We start from the raw sequence: 12,624 nt of genomic DNA on the forward strand, positions 1-12,624 counted from the left end.
CTGGAAAGAAGCTTTCTGAGAAACTGCTTAGTGTTCTGTTAATTCATCTCACAGAGTTACATCTGTATTTCGTGGATCTCTTTGCTAGCCTTATTTCTGTGGAATCTGAGAACAGATATTTCTGATCCCTTTGAAGGCTACAGGGCCAAAGGAAATATCCTGCGATAACAAAGAAAAAGAAGCTTTCTGAGAAACTTCTTTGTGTTCTGTGAAATCATCTCACCGAGTTACAGCTTTCCCCTCAAGAAGCCTTTCGCTAAGACAGTTCTTGTGGAATTGGCAAAGTGATATTTGGAAGCCCATAGAGGGCTATGGTGAAAAAGGTAATATCCTCAGATGAAATCTGGAAAGAAGCTTTCTGAGAAACTGCTTAGTGTTCTGTTAATTCATCTCACAGAGTTACATGTGTATTTCGTGGATCTCTTTGCTAGCCTTATTTCTGTGGAATCTGAGAACAGATATTTCGGAACCCTTTGAAGACTATAGGGCCAAAGGAAATATCCTCCGATAACAAAGAGAAAGAAGCTTTCTGAGAAACTTCTTTGTGTTCTGTGAAATCATCTCACAGAGTTACAGCTTTCCCCTCAAGAAGCCCTTCGCTAAGACAGTTCTTGTGGAATTGGCAAAGTGATATTTGGAAGCCCAAGAGGGCTATGGTGAAAAAGGAAATATCCTCCGATGAAATCTGGAAAGAAGCTTTCTGAGAAACTGCTTAGTGTTTTGTTAATTCATCTCACAGAGTTACATCTGTATTTCGTGGATCTCTTTCCTAGCCTTATTTCTGTGGAATCTGAGAACAGATATTTCGGATCCCTTTGAAGACTATAGGGCCAAAGGACATATCCTCCGAAAACAAAGAGAAAGAAGCTTTCTGAGAAACTTCTTTGTGTTCTGTGAAATCAACTCACAGATTTACAGCTTTCCCCTCAAGAAGCCTTTCGCTAAGACAGTTCTTGTGGATTTGGCAAAGTGATTTTTGGAAGCCCATAGAGGGCTATGGTGAAAAAGGAAATATCCTCAGATGAAATCTGGAAAGAAGCTTTCTCAGAAACTGCTTAGTGTTCTGTTAATTCATCGCACAGAGTTACATCTGTATTTCGTGGATCTCTTCGCTAGCCTTATATCTGTGGAATCTGAGAACAGATATTTCGGATCCCTTTGAAGACCATAGGGCCAAAGTAAATATCCTCTGGTAACAAAGAGAAAGAAGCTTTCTGAGAAACTTCTTTGTGTTCTGTGAAATCATCTCACAGAGTTACAGCTTTCCCCTCAAGAAGCCTTTCGCTAAGACAGTTCTTGTGGAATTGGTAAAGTGATATTTGGAAGCCCATAGAGGGCTATGCTGAAAAAGGAAATATCCTCAGATGAAATCTGGAAAGAAGCTTTCTGAGAAACTGCTTAGGGTTCTGTTAATTCATCTCACAGAGTTACATCTGTATTTCGTGGATCTCTTCGCTAGCCTTATTTCTGCGGAATCTGAGAACAGATATTTCTGATCCCTTTGAAGACTATAGGGCCAAAGGAAATATCCTCCGATAACAAAGAGAAAGAAGCTTTCTGAGAAACTTCTTTGTGTTCTGTGAAATCATCGCACAGAGTTACATCTTTGCCCTCAAGAAGCCCTTCGCTAAGACAGTTCTTGTGGAATTGGCAAAGTGATATTTGGAAGCCCATAGAGGGCTATGGTGTAAAAGGAAAAGTCCTCAGATGAAATCTGGAAAGAAGCTTTCTGAGAAACTGCTTAGTGTTCTGTTAATTCATCTCACAGAGTTACATCTGTATTTCGTGGATCTCTTTGCAAGCCTTATTTCTGTGGAATCTGAGAACAGATATTTCGGATCCCTTTGAAGACTATAGGGCCAAAGGAAATATCCTCCGATAACAAAGAGAAAAGCTTTCTGAGAAACTTCTTTGTGTTCTGTTAAATCATCTCACAGAGTTACAGCTTTCCCCTCAAGAAGCCTTTCGCTAAGACAGTTCTTGAGAAATTGGTAAAGTGATATTTGGAAGCCCATAGAGGGCTATGATGAAAAAGGAAATATCCTCCGATGAAATCTGGAAAGAAGCTTTCTGAGAAACTTCCTAGTGCTCTGTTAATTCATCTCACAGAGTTACATGTGTATTTCGTGGATCTCTTTGCTAGCCTTATTTCTGTGGAATCTGAGAACAGATATTTCGGATCCCTTTGAAGACTATAGCGCCAAAGGAAATATCCTCCGATAACAAACAGAAAGAAGCTTTCTGAGAAACTGCTTTGTGTTCTGTGAAATCATCTCACAGACTTACAGCTTTCCCCTCAAGAAGCCTTTCGCTAAGACAGTTCTTGTGGAATTGGCAAAGTGATATTTGGAAGCCCATAGAGGGCTATGGTGAAAAAGGAAATATCCTCAGATGAAATCTGGAAAGAAGCTTTCTGAGAAACTGCTTAGTGTTCTGTTAATTCATCTCACAGAGTTACATCTGTATTTCGTGGATCTCTTTGCTAGCCTTATTTCTGTGGAATCTGAGAACAGATATTTCGGATCCCTTTGAAGACTATAGCGCCAAAGGAAATATCCTCCGATAACAAACAGAAAGAAGCTTTCTGAGAAACTGCTTTGAGTTCTGTGAAATCATCTCACAGACTTACAGCTTTCCCCTCAAGAAGCCTTTCGCTAAGACAGTTCTTGTGGAATTGGCAAAGTGATATTTGGAAGCCCATACAGGGCTATGGTGAAAAAGGAAATATCCTCAGATGAAATCTGGAAAGAAGCTTTCTGAGAAACTGCTTAGTGTTCTGTTAATTCATCTCACAGAGTTACATCTGTATTTCGTGGATCTCTTTGCTAGCCTTATTTCTGTGGAATCTGAGAACAGATATTTCGGATCCCTTTGAAGACTAAAGGGCCATAGGAAATATTCTCCGATAACCAAGAGAAAGAAGCTTTGTGAGAAACTTCTTTGTGTTCTCTGTAATCATCTCACAGAGTTACAGCTTTCCTCTCAAGAAGCCTTTCGCTAAGACAGTTCTTGTGGAATTGGCAGAGTGATATTTGGAAGCCCATAGAGGGCTATGGTGAAAAAGGAAATATCCTCCGATGAAATCTGGAAAGAAGCTTTCTGAGAAACTGCTTAGTGTTCTTTTAATTCATCTCACAGAGTTACATCTGTATTTCGTGGATCTCTTTGCTAGCCTTATTTCTGTGGAATCTGAGAACAGATATTTCGGATCCCTTTGAAGACTATAGGGCCAAAGGAAATATCCTCCGATAACAAAGAGAAAGAAGCTTTGTGAGAAACTTCTTTGGGTTCTGTGAAATCATCTCACAGAGTTACAGCTTTCCCCTCAAGAAGCCTTTCGCTAAGACAGTTCTTGTGGAATTGGCAAAGTGAGATTGGGAAGCCCATAGAGGGCTATGGTGAAAAAGGAAATATCCTCAGATGAAATCTGGAAAGAAGCTTTCTGAGAAACTGCTTAGTGTTCTGTTAATTCATCTCACAGAGTTACATCTGTATTTCGTGGATCTCTTTGCTAGCCTTATTTCTGTGGAATCTGAGAACAGATATTTCTGATCCCTTTGAAGGCTATAGGGCCAAAGGAAATATCCTCCGATAACAAAGAAAAAGAAGCTTTCTGAGAAACTTCTTTGTGTTCTGTGAAATCATCTCACAGAGTTACAGCTTTCCCCTCAAGAAGCCTTTCGCTAAGACAGTTCTTGTGGAATTGGCAAAGTGATATTTGGAAGCCCATAGAGGGCTATGGTGAAAAAGGTAATATCCTCAGATGAAATCTGGAAAGAAGCTTTCTGAGAAACTGCTTAGTGTTCTGTTAATTCATCGCACAGAGTTACATCTGTATTTCGTGGATCTCTTCGCTAGCCTTATATCTGTGGAATCTGAGAACAGATATTTCGGATCCCTTTGAAGACCATAGGGCCAAAGTAAATATCCTCTGATAACAAAGAGAAAGAAGCTTTCTGAGAAACTTCTTTGTGTTCTGTGAAATCATCTCACAGAGTTACAGCTTTCCCCTAAAGAAGCCTTTCGCTAAGACAGTTCTTGTGGAATTGGCAAAGTGATATTTGGAAGCCCATAGAGGGCTATGCTGAAAAAGGAAATATCCTCAGATGAAATCTGGAAAGAAGCTTTCTGAGAAACTGCTTAGGGTTCTTTTAATTCATCTCACAGAGTTACATCTGTATTTCGTGGATCTCTTCGCTAGCCTTATTTCTGCGGAATCTGAGAACAGATATTTCGGATCCCTTTGAAGACTATAGGGCCAAAGGAAATATCCTCCGATAACAAAGAGAAAGAAGCTTTCTGAGAAACTTCTTTGTGTTCTGTGAAATCATCGCACAGAGTTACAGCTTTGCCCTCAAGAAGCCCTTCGCTAAGACAGTTCTTGTGGAATTGGCAAAGTGATATTTGGAAGCCCATAGAGGGCTATGGTGTAAAAGGAAATGTCCTCAGATGAAATCTGGAAAGAAGCTTTCTGAGAAACTGCTTAGTGTTCTGTTAATTCATCTCACAGAGTTACATCTGTATTTCGTGGATCTCTTTGCAAGCCTTATTTCTGTGGAATCTGAGAACAGATATTTCGGATCCCTTTGAAGACTATAGCGCCAAAGGAAATATCCTCCGATAACAAACAGAAAGAAGCTTTCTGAGAAACTGCTTTGTGTTCTGTGAAATCATCTCACGGACTTACAGCTTTCCCCTCAAGAAGCCTTTCGCTAAGACAGTTCTTGTGGAATTGGCAAAGTGATATTTGGAAGCCCATAGAGGGCTATGGTGAAAAAGGAAATATCCTCAGATGAAATCTGGAAAGAAGCTTTCTGAGAAACTGCTTAGTGTTCTGTTAATTCATCTCACAGAGTTACATCTGTATTTCGTGGATCTCTTTGCTAGCCTTATTTCTGTGGAATCTGAGAAAAGATATTTCGGATCCCTTTGAAGACTAAAGGGCCATAGGAAATATTCTCCGATAACAAAGAGAAAGAAGCTTTGTGAGAAACTTCTTTGTGTTCTCTGAAATCATCTCACAGAGTTACAGCTTTCCTCTCAAAAAGCCTTTCGCTAAGACAGTTCTTGTGGAATTGGCAGAGTGATATTTGGAAGCACATAGAGGGCTATGGTGAAAAAGGAAATATCCTCAGATGAAATCTGGAAAGAAGCTTTCTGAGAAACTGCTTAGGGTTCTGTAAATTCATCTCACAGAGTTACATCTGTATTTCGTGGATCTCTTCGCTAGCCTTATTTCTGTGGAATCTGAGAACAGATATTTCTGATCCCTTTGAAGACTATAGGGCCAAAGGAAATATCCTCCGATAACAAAGAGAAAGAAGCTTTGTGAGAAACTTCTTTGTGTTCTGTGAAATCATCGCACAGAGTTACAGCTTTGCCCTCAAGAAGCCCTTCGCTAAGACAGTTCTTGTGGAATTGGCAAAGTGATATTTGGAAGCCCATAGAGGGCTATGGTGTAAAAGGAAATATCCTCAGATGAAATCTGGAAAGAAGCTTTCTGAGAAACTGCTTAGTGTTCTGTTAATTCATCTCACAGAGTTACATCTGTATTTCGTGGATCTCTTTGCTAGCCTTATTTCTGTGGAATCTGAGAACAGATATTTCGGATCCCTTTGAAGACTATAAGGCCAAAGGAAATATCCTCCGATAACAAAGAGAAAAGCTTTCTGAGAAACTTCTTTGTGTTCTGTGAAATCATCTCACAGAGTTACAGCTTTCCCCTCAAGAAGCCTTTCGCTAAGACAGTTCTTGAGAAATTGGTAAAGTGATATTTGGAAGCCCATAGAGGGCTATGATGAAAAAGGAAATATCCTCCGATGAAATCTGGAAAGAAGCTTTCTGAGAAACTTCCTAGTGTTCTGTTAATTCATCTCACAGAGTTACATCTGTATTTCGTGGATCTCTTTGCTAGCCTTATTTCTGTGGAATCTGAGAACAGATATTTCGGATCCCTTGAAGACTATAGGTCTAAAGGAAATATCCTCCGATAACAAAGAGAAAGAAGTTTTCTGAGAAACTTCTTTGTGTTCTGTGAAATCATCTCACAGAGTTACAGCTTTCCCCTCAAGAAGCCTTTCGCTAAGACAGTTCTTGTGGAATTGGCAAAGTGAGATTGGGAAGCCCATAGAGGGCTATGGTGAAAAAGGAAATATTCTCAGATGAAATCTGGAAAGAAGCTTTCTGAGAAACTGCTTAGTGTTCTGTTAATTCATCTCACAGAGTTACATCTGTATTTCGTGGATCTCTTTGCTAGCCTTATTTCTGTGGAATCTGAGAACAGATATTTCGGATCCCTTTGAAGACTATAGGGCCAAAGGAAATATCCTCCGACAACAAGGAGAAAGAAGCTTTCTGAGAAACTTCTTTGTGTTCTGTGAAATCACTTCACAGACTTACAGCTTTCCCCTCAAAAAGCCTTTCGCTAAGACAGTTCTTGTGGAATTGGCAAAGTGATATTGGGAAGCCCATAGAGGGCTATGGTGAAAAAGGAAATATCCTCAGATGAAATCTGGAAAGAAGCTTTCTTAGAAACTGCTTAGTGTTCTGTAAATTCATCTCACAGAGTTACATCTGTATTTCGTGGATCTCTTTGCTAGCCTTATTTCTGTGGAATCTGAGAACAGATATTTCGGATCTCTTTGAAGACTATATCGCCAAAGGAAATATCCTCCGATAACAAACAGAGAGAAGCTTTCTGAGAAACTGCTTTGTGTTCTGTGAAATCATCTCACAGACTTACAGCTTTCCCCTCAAGAAGCCTTTCGCTAAGACAGTTCTTGTGGAATTGGCAAAGTGGTATTTGGAAGCCCATAGAGGGCTATGGTGAAAAAGGAAATATCCTCAGATGAAATCTGGAAAGAAGCTTTCTGAGAAACTACTTAGTGTTCTGTTAATTCATCTCACAGAGTTACATCTGTATTTCGTGGATCTCTTTGCTAGCCTTATTTCTGTGGAATCTGAGAACAGATATTTCGGATCCCTTTGAAGACTATAGCGCCAAAGGAAATATCCTCCGATAACAAACAGAAAGAAGCTTTCTGAGAAACTGCTTTGTGTTCTGTGAAATCATCTCACGGACTTACAGCTTTCCCCTCAAGAAGCCTTTCGCTAAGACAGTTCTTGTGGAATTGGCAAAGTGATATTTGGAAGCCCATAGAGGGCTATGGTGAAAAAGGAAATATCCTCAGATGAAATCTGGAAAGAAGCTTTCTGAGAAACTGCTTAGTGTTCTGTTAATTCATCTCACAGAGTTACATCTGTATTTCGTGGATCTCTTTGCTAGCCTTATTTCTGTGGAATCTGAGAAAAGATATTTCGGATCCCTTTGAAGACTAAAGGGCCATAGGAAATATTCTCCGATAACAAAGAGAAAGAAGCTTTGTGAGAAACTTCTTTGTGTTCTCTGAAATCATCTCACAGAGTTACAGCTTTCCTCTCAAGAAGCCTTTCGCTAAGACAGTTCTTGTGGAATTGGCAGAGTGATATTTGGAAGCACATAGAGGGCTATGGTGAAAAAGGAAATATCCTCAGATGAAATCTGGAAAGAAGCTTTCTGAGAAACTGCTTAGGGTTCTGTAAATTCATCTCACAGAGTTACATCTGTATTTCGTGGATCTCTTCGCTAGCCTTATTTCTGTGGAATCTGAGAACAGATATTTCTGATCCCTTTGAAGACTATAGGGCCAAAGGAAATATCCTCCGATAACAAAGAGAAAGAAGCTTTGTGAGAAACTTCTTTGTGTTCTGTGAAATCATCGCACAGAGTTACAGCTTTGCCCTCAAGAAGCCCTTCGCTAAGACAGTTCTTGTGGAATTGGCAAAGTGATATTTGGAAGCCCATAGAGGGCTATGGTGTAAAAGGAAATATCCTCAGATGAAATCTGGAAAGAAGCTTTCTGAGAAACTGCTTAGTGTTCTGTTAATTCATCTCACAGAGTTACATCTGTATTTCGTGGATCTCTTTGCTAGCCTTATTTCTGTGGAATCTGAGAACAGATATTTCGGATCCCTTTGAAGACTATAAGGCCAAAGGAAATATCCTCCGATAACAAAGAGAAAAGCTTTCTGAGAAACTTCTTTGTGTTCTGTGAAATCATCTCACAGAGTTACAGCTTTCCCCTCAAGAAGCCTTTCGCTAAGACAGTTCTTGAGAAATTGGTAAAGTGATATTTGGAAGCCCATAGAGGGCTATGATGAAAAAGGAAATATCCTCCGATGAAATCTGGAAAGAAGCTTTCTGAGAAACTTCCTAGTGTTCTGTTAATTCATCTCACAGAGTTACATCTGTATTTCGTGGATCTCTTTGCTAGCCTTATTTCTGTGGAATCTGAGAACAGATATTTCGGATCCCTTGAAGACTATAGGTCTAAAGGAAATATCCTCCGATAACAAAGAGAAAGAAGTTTTCTGAGAAACTTCTTTGTGTTCTGTGAAATCATCTCACAGAGTTACAGCTTTCCCCTCAAGAAGCCTTTCGCTAAGACAGTTCTTGTGGAATTGGCAAAGTGAGATTGGGAAGCCCATAGAGGGCTATGGTGAAAAAGGAAATATTCTCAGATGAAATCTGGAAAGAAGCTTTCTGAGAAACTGCTTAGTGTTCTGTTAATTCATCTCACAGAGTTACATCTGTATTTCGTGGATCTCTTTGCTAGCCTTATTTCTGTGGAATCTGAGAACAGATATTTCGGATCCCTTTGAAGACTATAGGGCCAAAGGAAATATCCTCCGACAACAAGGAGAAAGAAGCTTTCTGAGAAACTTCTTTGTGTTCTGTGAAATCACTTCACAGACTTACAGCTTTCCCCTCAAAAAGCCTTTCGCTAAGACAGTTCTTGTGGAATTGGCAAAGTGATATTGGGAAGCCCATAGAGGGCTATGGTGAAAAAGGAAATATCCTCAGATGAAATCTGGAAAGAAGCTTTCTTAGAAACTGCTTAGTGTTCTGTAAATTCATCTCACAGAGTTACATCTGTATTTCGTGGATCTCTTTGCTAGCCTTATTTCTGTGGAATCTGAGAACAGATATTTCGGATCTCTTTGAAGACTATATCGCCAAAGGAAATATCCTCCGATAACAAACAGAAAGAAGCTTTCTGAGAAACTGCTTTGTGTTCTGTGAAATCATCTCACAGAATTACAGCTTTCCCCTCAAGAAGCCTTTCGCTAAGACAGTTCTTGTGGAATTGGCAAAGTGATATTTGGAAGCCCATAGAGGGCTATGGTGAAAAAGGAAATATCCTCAGATGAAATCTGGAAAGAAGCTTTCTGAGAAACTACTTAGTGTTCTGTTAATTCACCTCACAGAGTTACATCTGTATTTCGTGGATCTCTTTGCTAGCCTTATTTCTGTGGAATCTGAGAACAGATATTTCGGATCCCTTTGAAGACTATAGCGCCAAAGGAAATATCCTCCGATAACAAACAGAAAGAAGCTTTCTGAGAAACTGCTTTGTGTACTGTGAAATCATCTCACGGACTTACAGCTTTCCCCTCAAGAAGCCTTTCGCTAAGACAGTTCTTGTGGAATTGGCAAAGTGATATTTGGAAGCCCATAGAGGGCTTTGGTGAAAAAGGAAATATCCTCAGATGAAATCTGGAAAGAAGCTTTCTGAGAAACTGCTTAGTGTTCTGTTAATTCATCTCACAGAGTTACATCTGTATTTCGTGGATCTCTTTGCTAGCCTTATTTCTGTGGAATCTGAGAACAGATATTTCGGATCCCTTTGAAGACTAAAGGGCCATAGGAAATATTCTCCGATAACAAAGAGAAAGAAGCTTTGTGAGAAACTTCTTTGTGTTCTCTGAAATCATCTCACAGAGTTACAGCTTTCCTCTCAAGAAGCCTTTCGCTAAGACAGTTCTTGTGGAATTGGCAGAGTGATATTTGGAGGCCCATAGAGGGCTATGGTGAAAAAGGAAATATCCTCCGATGAAATCTGGAAAGAAGCTTTTTGAGAAACTGCTTAGTGTTCTTTTAATTCATCTCACAGAGTTACATCTGTATTTCGTGTATCTCTTTGCTACCCTTATTTCTGTGGAATCTGAGAACAGATATTTCGGATCCCTTTGAAGACTATAGGGCCAAAGGAAATATCCTCTGGTAACAAAGAGAAAGAAGATTTCTGAGAAACTTCTTTGGGTTCTGTGAAATCATCTCACAGAGTTACAGCTTTCCCCTCAAGAAGCCTTTCGCTAAGACAGTTCTTGTGGAATTGGCAAAGTGAGATTGGGAAGCCCATAGAGGGCAATGGTGAAAAAGGAAATATCTTCAGATGAAATCTGGAAAGAAGCTTTCTGAGAAACTGCTTAGTGTTCTGTTAATTCATCTCACAGAGTTACATCTGTATTTCGTGGATCTCTTTGCTAGCCTTATTTCTGTGGAATCTGAGAACAGATATTTCGGATCCCTTTGAAGACTATAGGGCCAAAGGAAATATCCTCCGATAACAAAGAGAAAGAAGCTTTCTGAGAAACTTCTTTGTGTTCTGTGAAATCATCTCACAGATTTACAGCTTTCCCCTCAAGAAGCCTTTCGCTAAGACAGTTCTTGTGGATTTGGCAAAGTGATATTTGGAAGCCCATAGAGGGCTATGGTGAAAAAGGAAATATCCTCAGATGAAATCTGGAAAGAAGCTTTCTGAGAAACTGCTTAGTGTTCTGTTAATTCATCTCACAGAGTTACATCTGTATTTCGTGGATCTCTTTGCTAGCCTTATTTCTGTGGAATCTGAGAACAGATATTTCGGATCCCTTTGAAGACTATAGGGCCAAAGGAAATATCCTCCGATAACAAAGAGAAAGAAGCTTTCTGAGAAACTTCTTTGTGTTCTGTGAAATCATCGCACAGAGTTACAGCTTTGCCCTCAAGAAGCCCTTCGCTAAGACAGTTCTTGTGGAATTGGCAAAGTGATATTTGGAAGCCCATAGAGGGCTATGGTGTAAAAGGAAATATCCTCAGATGAAATCTGGAAAGAAGCTTTCTGAGAAATTGCTTAGTGTTCTGTTAATTCATCTCACAGAGTTACATCTGTATTTCGTGGATCTCTTTGCTAGCCTTATTTCTGTGGAATCTGAGAACAGATATTTCGGATCCCTTTGAAGACTATAGGGCCAAAGGAAATATCCTCCGATAACAAAGAGAAAAGCTTTCTGAGAAACTTCTTTGTGTTCTGTGAAATCATCTCACAGAGTTACAGCTTTCCCCTCAAGAAGCCTTTCGCTAAGACAGTTCTTGAGAAATTGGTAAAGTGATATTTGGAAGCCCATAGAGGGCTATGATGAAAAAGGAAATATCCTCCGATGAAATCTGGAAAGAAGCTTTCTGAGAAACTTCCTAGTGTTCTGTTAATTCATCTCACAGAGTTACATCTGTATTTCGTGGATCTCTTTGCTAGCCTTATTTCTGTGGAATCTGAGAACAGATATTTCGGATCCCTTGAAGACTATAGGTCTAAAGGTAATATCCTCCGATAACAAAGAGAAAGAAGTTTTCTGAGAAACTTCTTTGTGTTCTGTGAAATCATCTCACAGAGTTACAGCTTTCCCCTCAAGAAGCCTTTCGCTAAGACAGTTCTTGTGGAATTGGCAAAGTGAGATTGGGAAGCCCATAGAGGGCTATGGTGAAAAAGGAAATATTCTCAGATGAAATCTGGAAAGAAGCTTTCTGAGAAACTGCTTAGTGTTCTGTTAATTCATCTCACAGAGTTACATCTGTATTTCGTGGATCTCTTTGCTAGCCTTATTTCTGTGGAATCTGAGAACAGATATTTCGGATCCCTTTGAAGACTATAGCGCCAAAGGAAATATCCTCCGATAACAAACAGAAAGAAGCTTTCTGAGAAACTGCTTTGTGTTCTGTGAAATCATCTCACAGAGTTACAGCTTTCCCCTCAAGAAGCCTTTCGCTAAGACAGTTCTTGTGGAATTGGCAAAGTGATATTTGGAAGCACATAGAGGGCTATGGTGAAAAAGGAAATATCCTCCGATGAAATCTGGAAAGAAGCTTTCTGAGAAACTGCTTAGTGTTCTGTTAATTCATCTCACAGAGTTACATCTGTATTTCGTGGATCTCTTTGCTAGCCTTATTTCTGTGGAATCTGAGAACAGATATTTCGGATCCCTTTGAAGACTAAAGGGCCATAGGAAATATTCTCCGATAACAAAGAGAAAGAAGCTTTGTGAGAAACTTCTTTGTGTTCTCTGAAATCATCTCACAGAGTTACACCTTTCCTCTCAAGAAGCCTTTCGCTAAGACAGTTCTTGTGGAATTGGCAGAGTGATATTTGGAAGCCCTTAGATGGCTATGGTGAAAAAGGAAATATCCTCCGATGAAATCTGGAAAGAAGCTTTCTGAGAAACTGCTTAGTGTTCTTTTAATTCATCTCACAGAGTTACATCTGTATTTCGTGGATCTCTTTGCTAGCCTTATTTCTGTGGAATCTGAGAACAGATATTTCGGATCCCTTTGAAGACTATAGGGCCAAAGGAAATATCCTCCGATAACAAAGAGAAAGAAGCTTTCTGAGAAACTTCTTTGGGTTCTGTGAAATCATCTCACAGAGTTACAGCTTTCCCCTCAAGAAGCCTTTCGCTAAGACAGTTCTTGTGGAATTGGCAAAGGAG

This window comes from Macaca mulatta, chromosome X, assembly GCF_049350105.2.
Source record: "Macaca mulatta isolate MMU2019108-1 chromosome X, T2T-MMU8v2.0, whole genome shotgun sequence".
NCBI lineage: Eukaryota > Metazoa > Chordata > Mammalia > Primates > Cercopithecidae > Macaca > Macaca mulatta.